Below are 11,793 nucleotides of genomic sequence, written 5' to 3'. Positions count from 1 at the left end.
TTTGAGCTGAAACTTCACAGACACATTCAGGGGACACCTTAGACTTATATTAAATCTTGTAAAAATTGGTTCTAGGGCACCTTTAATGTAGTTTTGAATAAATTAATAGATCTGATAACTTTTTCCCCCAGACCTATTGCTAGCTGCATTTCCATAACAGTCTAAAGTACCGTGAAGATAGCCCGGTGGTGTAGGACAGCACGTGACTTTCCAGGTCCAGCTGGATTTCGTCCTCCGCGTATAAGCTTAATAAAGCCTGAACCTCATCGTCAGTCCATTGGTCATATTTTTTTAAACTCCATTGTTGATTGCAAACAACTCTGACTGCACTGTATAAACAAAAATGTTAACACTTTACAGTAAGGTCTAATTTATTAACATGAATGTATTAACCAACATCAACAACGAGCAATATCTTTGCTACGGTATTTATTAATCTTTGTTTATGTTAGTTAATAAAAATAGTCATTCATTGTTAGTTCATGTTAGTCAATAATGACTTTATTGTTGGTGCTTAATAAGATTAAGAGAAAACTGTTATTCATTTTTATGGTAACACTTTGCAATAAGTGCAACCATAATCGCACTCTCTCAATATTCAAAGTGCAAATAAGACCAAATTTTTCTTTGATACAGAGCTAAGACATGGTTAAAACTACACTGCCCAGCCTAAAATAGCTTTCATATTGAGAGATATTTGCATTCATCAGGGAACCGCTTTCAAAATGCGCGTTTGAATGCGCCCTCGCGTTTACTTTCACTTTCAGCAATCGCGCATACTCTGTAAATATGGAGCGGCGGCGACCGTTATCCAACTGAATTAAATGTTTTTTTATTTAAATGCAAAGCAAAACTACAGTGGAGGCGTAATGTAAACGTAGCGGTGGCATATTATTTCCCAATCATCCTAACACTCTGTCATGGCAACATCACGAGACTACTTTTCACCTCGGCGAGAAATCTCGTAACATTTTAGTCTTGCAAGATCTCGTCACACGCCTAGAATTCAACCAATCAGCATGTTCAGCAACTAAATCCCACCCCCGAAAGTTCCGGAACTTTGAAAAAGTACTACCTTGCTAGAAGGTACTTTCAGAGGGGGAATCTTTTACCCGGAACTTCATTTAGACCCTGGTTCCTGCAGTCGAAACACACCGAGTACCAACCCAAAGTTTCTAGTTCCTGGGGAAAGTTCCTTCGGTGGAAACGCGGCTATTGACTAATATAATTTCATTGTTTTTTATAATAGATCATTTCATTGACCCTGGTATTGCTGATAAGTACTAAAGAGTGCATCCAAAACCATCCAGCAGTGCTGTATATTCAAAACTGAAAAAAGATCTGAATGATTCAGAAAGTGTGAATATGCGTTAAATCTTTAATATTTTTTGAGTTGGTTTCACATCAGTGTCACACAAACCTCCACAGCACACACACAATGTGTTCCGGTCGAGAGACACAATTGCACAGAGCAGATCATATATACAAGTCAGAACAAAGACTGACTCCAAATGAATCTCGAGTCCATGACAAGACCAGAAAAAGACCAGACTCGACCACAAGTCAGAGTCCAAGACCACATTTTTATGGTCTTTGTCTCGTCATGATCTATGTTTGGTCTTGAGCACTACAACCTTGCCACCCAGTAAAAATCAAGTTTGTTTTAGGGTTAGCCTACAAGAAATTGTAGGCTAACCCTAACCAGTCTGCAGCAAAATGGGACATAAGGTTTGACATCTTGAAAATCAGCGTTGTGATGAAGCTGCAAATGAGATATGACACAGACAGGAGCCTGACCTTCACATCACAGCCGGACTGGCATACATCACGCTAACAAAGTGCCTCGATTCCACAAACATCCATAGAGTCTGATTGCCAAGACCACAGACACATAAAACTCAACAAATGGGTTCACATGCCATCTGCTCAAATTGTGGCTTAAACGCCCAGTGGATACAGAAAGAGCTACAAAAACGTGTAAAAGGAGAGGGCGCATGAGACAAATCTGAAGCAGACCGAGCCAGCGCATTGTTTTGAGCCCGCACTCCCTTTAAAGTCATTGATGAAAGAGAATGTGTGCAAGTGAAAAACAGTTTTAGGAATCAAAGGAGTGCCTCCATCACTTCAGTCTTCCCCTTAGGATGTCATACACCATAGCTACTCCGAGGACATTTTTCAGTCATGTAACTCCAGGGTGTTGTTTATGGACTTCAAAGCGAAGCATACAGAACAGCCCGAGGTAAATTAATGGCTGTCCAATCTCCTAACTTTGATTTGACAGGCGTTTCCACTCTGCCCTTCCTACTCGAGGGCGATATCGCTTTGACAAACTCTTCATCTAATGAGAAGCTACAGAAAAGACAGAAAATGAAAGACAGGGAAAGTCTGTCCATTTGAGGACTGTTTAACTGCTTTTCCTCCAAGGCATTTCTGTAAAGCTCCCAACCTTTTAAAGTCACACATTGATGGTTTCCGGTCCATTGTAATTCCGTCCTTACCGAGAACAAATGTAAGAAAGCGCCACTTTCCAAATTCTTCCACAGTCCACAAGAGGATTCACGTCCAAATGACAGAGTGCTCCAGTTACTGTCAATTACCATTATCTCTTCAACCAGACACTCACTGAGCCTACAACTAAAACAGATGATAAGAACAGACATAAAAATGCATTCCACATTTCTGAATGACCCTATTACACGAGGGAGTATAAAAAGGGAAAATAATTTTAATTCCACTGCGACAGAATATTGGGATAAAAGAACAAGTCAGGAAGCATAAATTGGAAGGACACTCTAAGGAGAACGGCATCAAGATCAAATCCAAATATTGCAAAACTGGACCATGCATGAAAAATGGCATGACATTAGCTTAGCTCTCTGGAATACTTGATTCTGATTGGCCATTCCTGAAGTCAAATATTCTTGATTATTGACCAATAAACATTAAGTTCAATCCCTATCTGTGTGTACTCATGAATTTGTGAGTGAAATCTAAATATGAACGTTAATATGAGGTTAATACGAGGTCTGTAGGCGCTTCAGGTCTATTGCATTAAGGACTAATAAATGTACAAAAGAGCCATAAGAGAACTGAACAGTTCTGCTAAACAATCAATTTATGATTACACCTTGAATGGTCATGCTTCAATCGCACTAAATATAATTACAGTTAAGGTCGCTTTGTGACAACAATGTGCAATATCTTTACACGAAAGTGTCAAGTTCCTATATTGTAGTGTTGTATTTATTGTGTCATAATTATTTTTGTTGCACCGTAAGGTTTGCTAATTAATTTCATTGTATTATAAGCAATGACAATAAAAGGGAATTGAACTTAATTGAATTATCTACATAGGACACTTACCACTGCTTCAGGATTTCAGACTAGAGCTTGTCTTATGCTTGCTGAGAGTGATGTAAGGCTGTAAAAAAAAAAAAAAAAATGTGCAGAAAGCCCTTTTATGATATGTATGTATATGGAGGTGGGCATGTTTATGCAACCTTGGCCATGTAATTGCTCATTTAGAATACTCTGAATTTGTGTAAGTATACAGTAAGTAAGGGATAATGTACATCCAGCTGGTTGTTATTGCAGAATGATCCAACAGGGTAATCAGGAAGAGTCTTGCATAAGCCTGAAGGGGTTTATTTTGCAATAACAACCGGCTGGATGTACATTATTCTGCTTATTACATGGCTACTTGTCACATAAGTAAATAATTACACATGAAATATTGATCCGAGTCGAAGTATTTTATTAGCTCTTTTGCTAGCAAGCGGCAAGTTTAGTCAAGAAATGTCATTACATGGCTTTTCGCCACATAAATAATTATGGGGATAAGAGATATTGATCTGAGATGAAACCGATTTAAAATCATACCTGTTTGTTATCTTATAATCCATTACAGTGAACAAAATAGTCACAAAATGGCAGCAGCTGCGTTTGTATGAAACGCAAGAGTAAGCCCGCGATATCGGATGACGTAATTAAATAACTGCACACAAAATATCGATTTGACTGCGTTTTAATATTGTATTAGCTCAACAAACACAAAACTTCCACGAGGAAAAACTGTTCCCAGCAAGCATATAGCACTGCAGACTTCAGTTACCCGGATGAGCCTGTGTTATCTGTTTTTAGCGGTTGTTATTGGGGAATAACATACTGCTGAATGGCACGATTGACCAATCAGAATCAAGTATTCCACAGAGCCATGTGATAATTTGCAATAACAACCGGCTGGGTGTACATTATTCCACTTATTACAAGGCTACTTGCCACATAAGTAATTAATTAGACATGAAATATTGAGTCAAAATATTTTATTAGCTCTTTAAACACAAAGCTTCTGCTAAGAAAACAGTTGCTAGCAAGCAGCAAGTTCAAACTAGACGGATATTTAAGGGACACAGTACAGTCATACCACGTATTTCACCACATAAATTATGGGGATAAAAGATATTGATGGGAGATGAAAGTGTTTTAAAATTGTACCTGTTTGTTATCTTATAATAATCTATTACAGTGTACAAAACAATCAACGCAAAATGGCAGCAGCTGCATTTAGCAAACGTAAACTGTTTGTTCTCAATTGATATTGTTCATTGAAGCTTACTGCATTATGTAGAAGAGTATTGTGAGAAAGAGATTGAGTGAGCGAGTTTACCTTCATTCAGATTTAGCATTCTCCTTCAGGTCAGTCCTATGTTCATAATAAAAAATCTGTTTAAATGTCCGATATATCTTGTCCTTTTAAGATTTAAGGGGTTTCCTGTGACTTTTCAATGTAAAAGTCTTCGCTACTGACTGACTCACACATAAAGACAGTCTTTGCTGCCATCTAATGGCGTAATAATGTAACTCCTGTTGCTGTTCACATTCAGGGACTATTTTTTTCCGGCAGAAGGAAGGCATAAGTGAAAGTTAAGTTCATGAAAGTTGCATTGATGCCTATTTTTGGCTTTAATATTTGTATTGTGTTGTGCTTTTATAACTGTTTTATAAAAGCAATAAGGTATTCGAGGCTAGTGCTTTATCTTGAATAAGTCACAGCTGAAAGGGTTGCAGTCACTCCGCTTCGTGTCATGCCTAACAACGCCCTTCAGCCGTGACCTATTCACGATATAGCACAGCCTCTCGTACCTTATTGCTTACTTAATATATTATTAGTTCACCAAACACAAAACTTCCACAAGGAAAAAATTAATGAGCCTGTATTATCAGTTTTTACCGGTTGTTATCAGGGGATAACCCCTGTATTGTGTGATTGACCAATCAGAATCAAGTATTCCATAGAACCTTGTAATAAATATGAATAATCCATGCAATTATTAGTGAATGAGACAGATTGTTCCAGATGTTTTATTTAATTTATACACTCTAAAAAATGCTGGTTTGTTCCAACCCAAATTTGGGTCAAAAATGGACAAACCCAACGGTTGGGTTTGTCCATATTTGGGTTGAAACAACCCAGGATTATTTTAGAGTGTAGCTTTTCTAGTTCATATATTACCCTAAGCATTACACTTTGGCCTAAGAACTTTGCACTAAGTATTTTGAAAACCACTGTAACACATATCGAAGCGGTTGAGGGCTTCATTTGTGATTTGATTGTAAAAGTCTTTGTGCTGCACACTACTCCAGTTTGTTTCTTTGATGCTTTAGCAACCTTTGATTATCTGAGTCCTTACAAGCCTTTGTTATCCCCTCATATATGTCAGCAGGCTGCTGCCACATCAGTTGTGCTGAGCGTCATAGTCAAAAGCAAATTAAAGCAGGTAAATCCAATGGGCCGCATGCAGGAAATTGATTTTCTCTTCAGAAGAACTAAAACCTCCACTAACTCGAACGAGATATTTCAGAAGGGAAGCAATGCTAGTGGAGAGAGCAGATTTTTTCCTGGTTGCTTAATCTCTTATTAGACAGGCTATGTTATCCACACATCTGCTATTCTTGAGAACACTGAGCAAGCATATGTAAAGCAGCCTTGGTTTAATGATTTATCGTCCCTCTTATTCAATAAATCATGGGCTCTAAGTGCAAAACCATGAGGGAGTTCTGAATCAGAACATGATCCAGCAGATGTTCACTAATGGTGGGTCACAGGTCTGTTCTGATGTGCTGCAGTAATGAAAATTGTAGGAAAAATACAAGCCTAAATAACTAGCAATATTGTGTGTCAGACAGACACATAATATCTTTATAGTATTCTGTTGTTCTGTATATCCGTTGATCGATCTATCTATCTATCTATCTATCTATCTATCTATCTATCTATCTATCTATCTATCTATCTATCTATCTATCTATCTATCTATCTATCTATCTATCTATCTATCTATCTATCTATCTATCTATCTATCTAGTCTTTAAAAGTGAATTTATTTTACTTAGGCTTTTACTATTAGGCACTAATCAGAAGCCAATAAAGTTTGGACGTGCCCTTTAATTGCCTCGCAATATCAATATGTTTATGAAAGCAGCTTCTGTTCTGGAAAATTAACTGTCAGCTTGTTTGCTGATGTACGTAAATAAACAAGAAATGGATGTGAAGACAATTTGTTTTCAGTCCTTTCATCTTGTTACGGGAAACTGTCAAAACAGATAAAAGAAAATGCGGAAAGTTTGCCATGTGAGGGAACAAGGATGAAATGAGGATGACACAATATTATAAGAGACCCCATTTTGCTGCCTTGATAGCAGTAAGACATTGAATGTTGGGATGAAAGATGCCTCTGAACTTTAACATCCTGTGCTCTACTTACAATGAACTAGTTCTGTATTGGAGAGTCACTATAAAACAGTCCAGGCATGAAATTGTGAGGCTGTTTTCATGTTGAGCTCTGCTGCTTCATGGTTACTCTCTAATCTAGCAAAGGCCAATTACTTGAGTTTAAGACAAGCATCACTATTATCATTGCTATATTAATAATAATTATATACTTTTTAACCACAAATGCTCATCTTGCACTAGCTCTGCGATGCGCCACGCATTACGTAATCATGTTGGTCACGCGTGAAGTAGGCTGAAGTACCACTGTAGGGCGAAAAACTCGACTCAAAATCGTCTGAAAAAGCAGTTTGACTTAGTCTTTTCACATTCGCTTTGTAGTAAGTAAATTATCAGGAAATTTTAATTCTGAAATGAATGTAATGTAATCAAAATGAAAGTTTTTTGGCTTTTAGTATGAATATGTTAGCCTTACAAGCTAGTGTGCTCCAAAACAATGACAAAATTCACATTTAGAAGATATAACTAATCAAAACGTCCAGTCTCTTACTTCAGCAAATATGCATCAAATGATTTTGAAGGCATCATGCTGCACCTTCATCTTCTCATCAAATTTTCTGTCCAATCAAATGCTCTCTAGAATCTAAAGTCTGCCGCCCCCTACAGTAAATAGACGCTGAAGCTGCGTGGCTAAAATTGGTAACTTGTTCACGCATTTACTATTTTCTACATGGTAAATGGCACATAGTGTACTTGTATATAGGTGATAGTTAACAATTCAGACAGTGTAAATATGCTTTCCATTGAGGTGAATTAAGTCTGGTTTCGTGTTATTGACGTGCGAACCGCCCAGAGACACGAGAGCACAGATGAGCATCATATGCACAAGTTGGCGCAGAACACAAAACGTTTCGGACCCATTTGAATTCTGCACGGAATGCTATATTTTAAAATGAGATTAAGAGGAGAAACTGTTAGAGATTAGAAAGAAACTGAGGCTTTACAGAGTTCAACAGCTCTGGCCGAGCGTGATATAACCGAAACGTTATTGGCTGTTTAAAAAAGGAGGAGTTGTTCGATATGTCCCACCCAGTCTTCCTGTCTCAGAGGAAATTACGTCAACACATTGAATAATGCTGTGTTTCAAGGCACTTCAGTGGGCCTTTAAACATTTGTCATGCTTTAGGAGCTCAGTGAGGATAAAATGGGAAACAAAAGCGGTTGTCATTTTTACATAGTGTGACTTTAGAAAAAAATTGTGAATTATACACTGATTTCTAAAGACATTTTTGTCTTCATATTGCACAATATGATTTTATTTCAAATGCATCTCTTTGTTTCTCATAACTGTATCTTGCAGTGTGACTTTATAGCTTGCAATTACAATTTTATTTCCCATAGTTGTGATTTATTTCTTATTTTAAATATGCCATGAAATCATCAATTTTCTAAGTGCATGTTTGTTGATCTTTTTGTGAATGATTCATCTGTTTCATTTTTATTTCACCTCACAATTTTGAACTGAAATGTCAACATTTCTGTGAAATGTCAGACTTTTCTCTGATGAATTATGTCGAACTTCTCCAAACATTTCACCTCCATCCAATCGACAACTGATGGATACAACCAAGTTCCCGCCTTACTTTTTTTTTCTTTCATTTTTCATTATTCCATTTCAGTCAGATCACAAAATGAAAGAAAAGAATTGTTGATACTTCCATTATATTGTGACTTTAAAGGTGCCATCGAATGTTTTTTTACAAGATGGAATATAAGTCTAAGGTGTCCCCTGAATGTGTCTGTGAAGTTTCAGCTCAAAATACCCCATAGATTTTTATTTTATACATTTTTTTAACTGCCTATTTTGGTGCATAATTAGAAATGCGCCGATTCAGGATGCGGTCCCTTTAAATCGCGCACTCTCCGCCCTGGAGCTCGCACTTGCCTTAAACAGTGCATAAACAAAGTTTACACAGCTAATATAACCCTCAAAATGGATCTTTACAAAGTGTTCTCATGCATACTGCATGCATGCGTCGGATTATGTGAGTATTGTATACTGTTATATTGTTTACATTTGATTCTGAATGAGTTTGCTGTGATCCGTAGCTAACGGCTAATGCTACACTGTTGGGGATATTTATAAATAATGAAGTTGTGTTTATGAATTATACAGACTGCAAGTGTTTAATAATGAAAATAGCGATGGCTCTTGTCTCCGTTAATACAGTAAGAAACAATGGAAACTTTAACCACATTTTACAGTACATTAGCAACATGCTAATGAAACATTTAGAAAGACAATTTACAAATATCACTAAAAATATCATGATATCATGGATCATGTCAGTTATTATTGCTCCATCTGCCATCTTTCGCTGTTTTCCTTGCTTGCTTACCTAGTCTGATGATTCAGCTGTGCACAGATCCAGACGTTAATACTGGCTGCTCTTGTCTAATGCCTTGAACATGAGCTGGCATATGCAAATATTGGGGTCATACATATTAATGATCCCGACTGTTACGTAACAGTCTGTGTTATGTTGAGATTCGCCTGTTCTTGGAGGTCTTTTAAACAAATGAGATTTATATAATAAGGAGGAAACAATGGAGTTTGAGACTCACTGTATGTCATTTCCATGTACTGAACTCTTGTTATTCAACTATGCCAAGGTAAATTCAATTTTTAATTCTAGGGCACCTTTAAACTTTTTCTCACAATTAGCAGTTTTCTAACGATATTTTGGAGGATGCCTCATCTCATTTGACTTCTCCCTTGGGAACTCTTATATATAAATTCACCTAATGTGGTTATAAAATATACATAACTGTAGATTTATTCATACGGCAGACGGCATACAAAAAAACGAGTAACCATTATGCATAATTTATACTGAAATATTCTCTGGAATGAGAATAATATAGTGATCGCTTGTGTACTCTAACACACAAAATCATTTTGCTCTTGAACTCCAAAAGCTTTGTATGGAGGCATTGCAACTTGTCAGTAACACAATGGTACTTTTAGGCCATGAGCATCTACAGCTGTGCAACAATCTCGTCCTCACTGAAAAGACCTTATATAAAAAGTAACTGCAGGAAGAAAAAAGGAAAAAAAAACAGCAGGACATACTGCAAACTGCCTATCACTAGAAGCAAATGACGGGAGCTGTTGGCAAGCTGCAGGCTGGCACGTCACATGTCAGTGTTTCCAAACATATAAACAGCTTCACCGTGTCCTGACTGTAACAAACGCTTCAGCTAACAAACAGGACAAATGGCTGTCCAGGATCCGGTTGTACTCGAGTGACTGCACCAGAACACGTCAGGCTGATCTAGAGACGTGACCCTCGGCCTGCCCATGGCCAGGAAGTTCATCCGAACCTCCTGCAAGAATGCGATAGCTACGGATTTAGATGCTCGGTGGCACGTGTAGTGCGGCTGTCAAGCAAGATACTGACGGGTGGCTGTTCAGCATACACAAACAGTTATTTTTCTGTTGATTTTTTTTTTTGTGCCGTTTTGTTTTCCCTTTTTTTTTCCCCTTATGACAAATGCCATGCATTTTCCTCCAGGGATAAATAAAGAATGTCTGTCTGTTTTTCTTTATAGTCATTTCAACAACAAAAGCTTTTATTTCAGTCCGATGACTGCTGCATTTTACTTTCCGGCTGTGTATCATAACTGTGCCAACATTTTGTCATTATCCTTGCTGCAGAATACAATGGATTGTACAATAGTTTAAAATATGCAAACACGAGTTATAAATGTGAAATTAGGTTTTGAATATACAGACATAAGAAAAAAACTTACCAATTTTCCAGCACAGTTGGTTTTATTTATGAGGATTATGGATTTGGGTTTCCAATATGTTTAGAGGAACAGAGAGATTAGGCGTTTCATTTCTCTCTCTCACTCACACACACACACACACACACACGCTCTTTTCCACCCAGCAGCAACTGTCAGACACTCCAAGATTAAGGGAAAGAAAAAGAGTGCAGATTTTATTATAAATTAAGAGCGGTTTCTCTGTACATCCATATACACACTCATATGCCGTCAATACATCATATAGTTAGTTACTTTTTTCCTTTGAACTGCTTTACTTGCATACAAAGGTTCTGCCTTTTTATTGGCCGATGAACTGAGCTATACCTCTTTAATGGTGAGATAGAGCCACTAGCTTTCACTGAACATAAAATTTATATCAGTGTGAGGCCCATTTAAGAATTTAAGAAAAATAACAATGCTAGCGGTTGATAAATACTACTAATAATAATAAATCTTAAATTGCCATGTGAAAATTTAGTTCGTTGTTTTAATTACTTATTGATTATACTGCTGCATGCAAATAAGAGGCACAAATTATTGTCGTGGGGTGGACTACTGATGTGAATATATATGCTGTATGAGAATGCAGTGTCACAGTGCCCTCTAGCGGTGGCACTCTAGAACTCACTGAATTGGTCACATCTCAAAGTGATAGTTCGCTTCATTTTTGTCAAGTTTGGCTCCTCGTACTATTATTTAATGGCATTCATAGTTCATAGAACCTTCTCGTTGTCCAAAAGATTATTAAAATGGTCTTCACACCAAGAAAAAAAGGTTATTTTAAGAACTGTTCTTTGGGCAACCAAAAATTGTTGTTCTGTGCCATCGCTGTGAAGACCCCCTTTTGAAAACGTTACTTTTTTAGAGTGTATTATTGATGTAAAACCTTACAACTGTTACAAAAGTGAGCGGAAACGTCGCTGGTGAAACGCGGCGTCATACCTCAGTGACTGCGGTACAGAATAGGCTACTAAAGACCTGGAGGAATCAAAGTTGTTGATTTTTGCGTCTTCAGAACTGGGAAATGGAGTTATTTGAAATGTAGTGTCTCTGTGGTTAGAATGACATATTTGCAGGGAAGAAAACGCTGGCAGACTGACAGCATCCGTGTGTCTCAAGATATGAGCACACATGAAAGATTCATTTGCATCGCTTCGAGAGAAATGATTTGTCGTGCTTTGGACCTACAAGCATGGTATAAAACATATATATAGGCTATATATGAGTGA

This window comes from Chanodichthys erythropterus, chromosome 8, assembly GCF_024489055.1.
Source record: "Chanodichthys erythropterus isolate Z2021 chromosome 8, ASM2448905v1, whole genome shotgun sequence".
NCBI classification, from domain to species: Eukaryota; Metazoa; Chordata; class Actinopteri; order Cypriniformes; family Xenocyprididae; genus Chanodichthys; species Chanodichthys erythropterus.
This window is presented reverse-complemented; position numbering follows the sequence as displayed.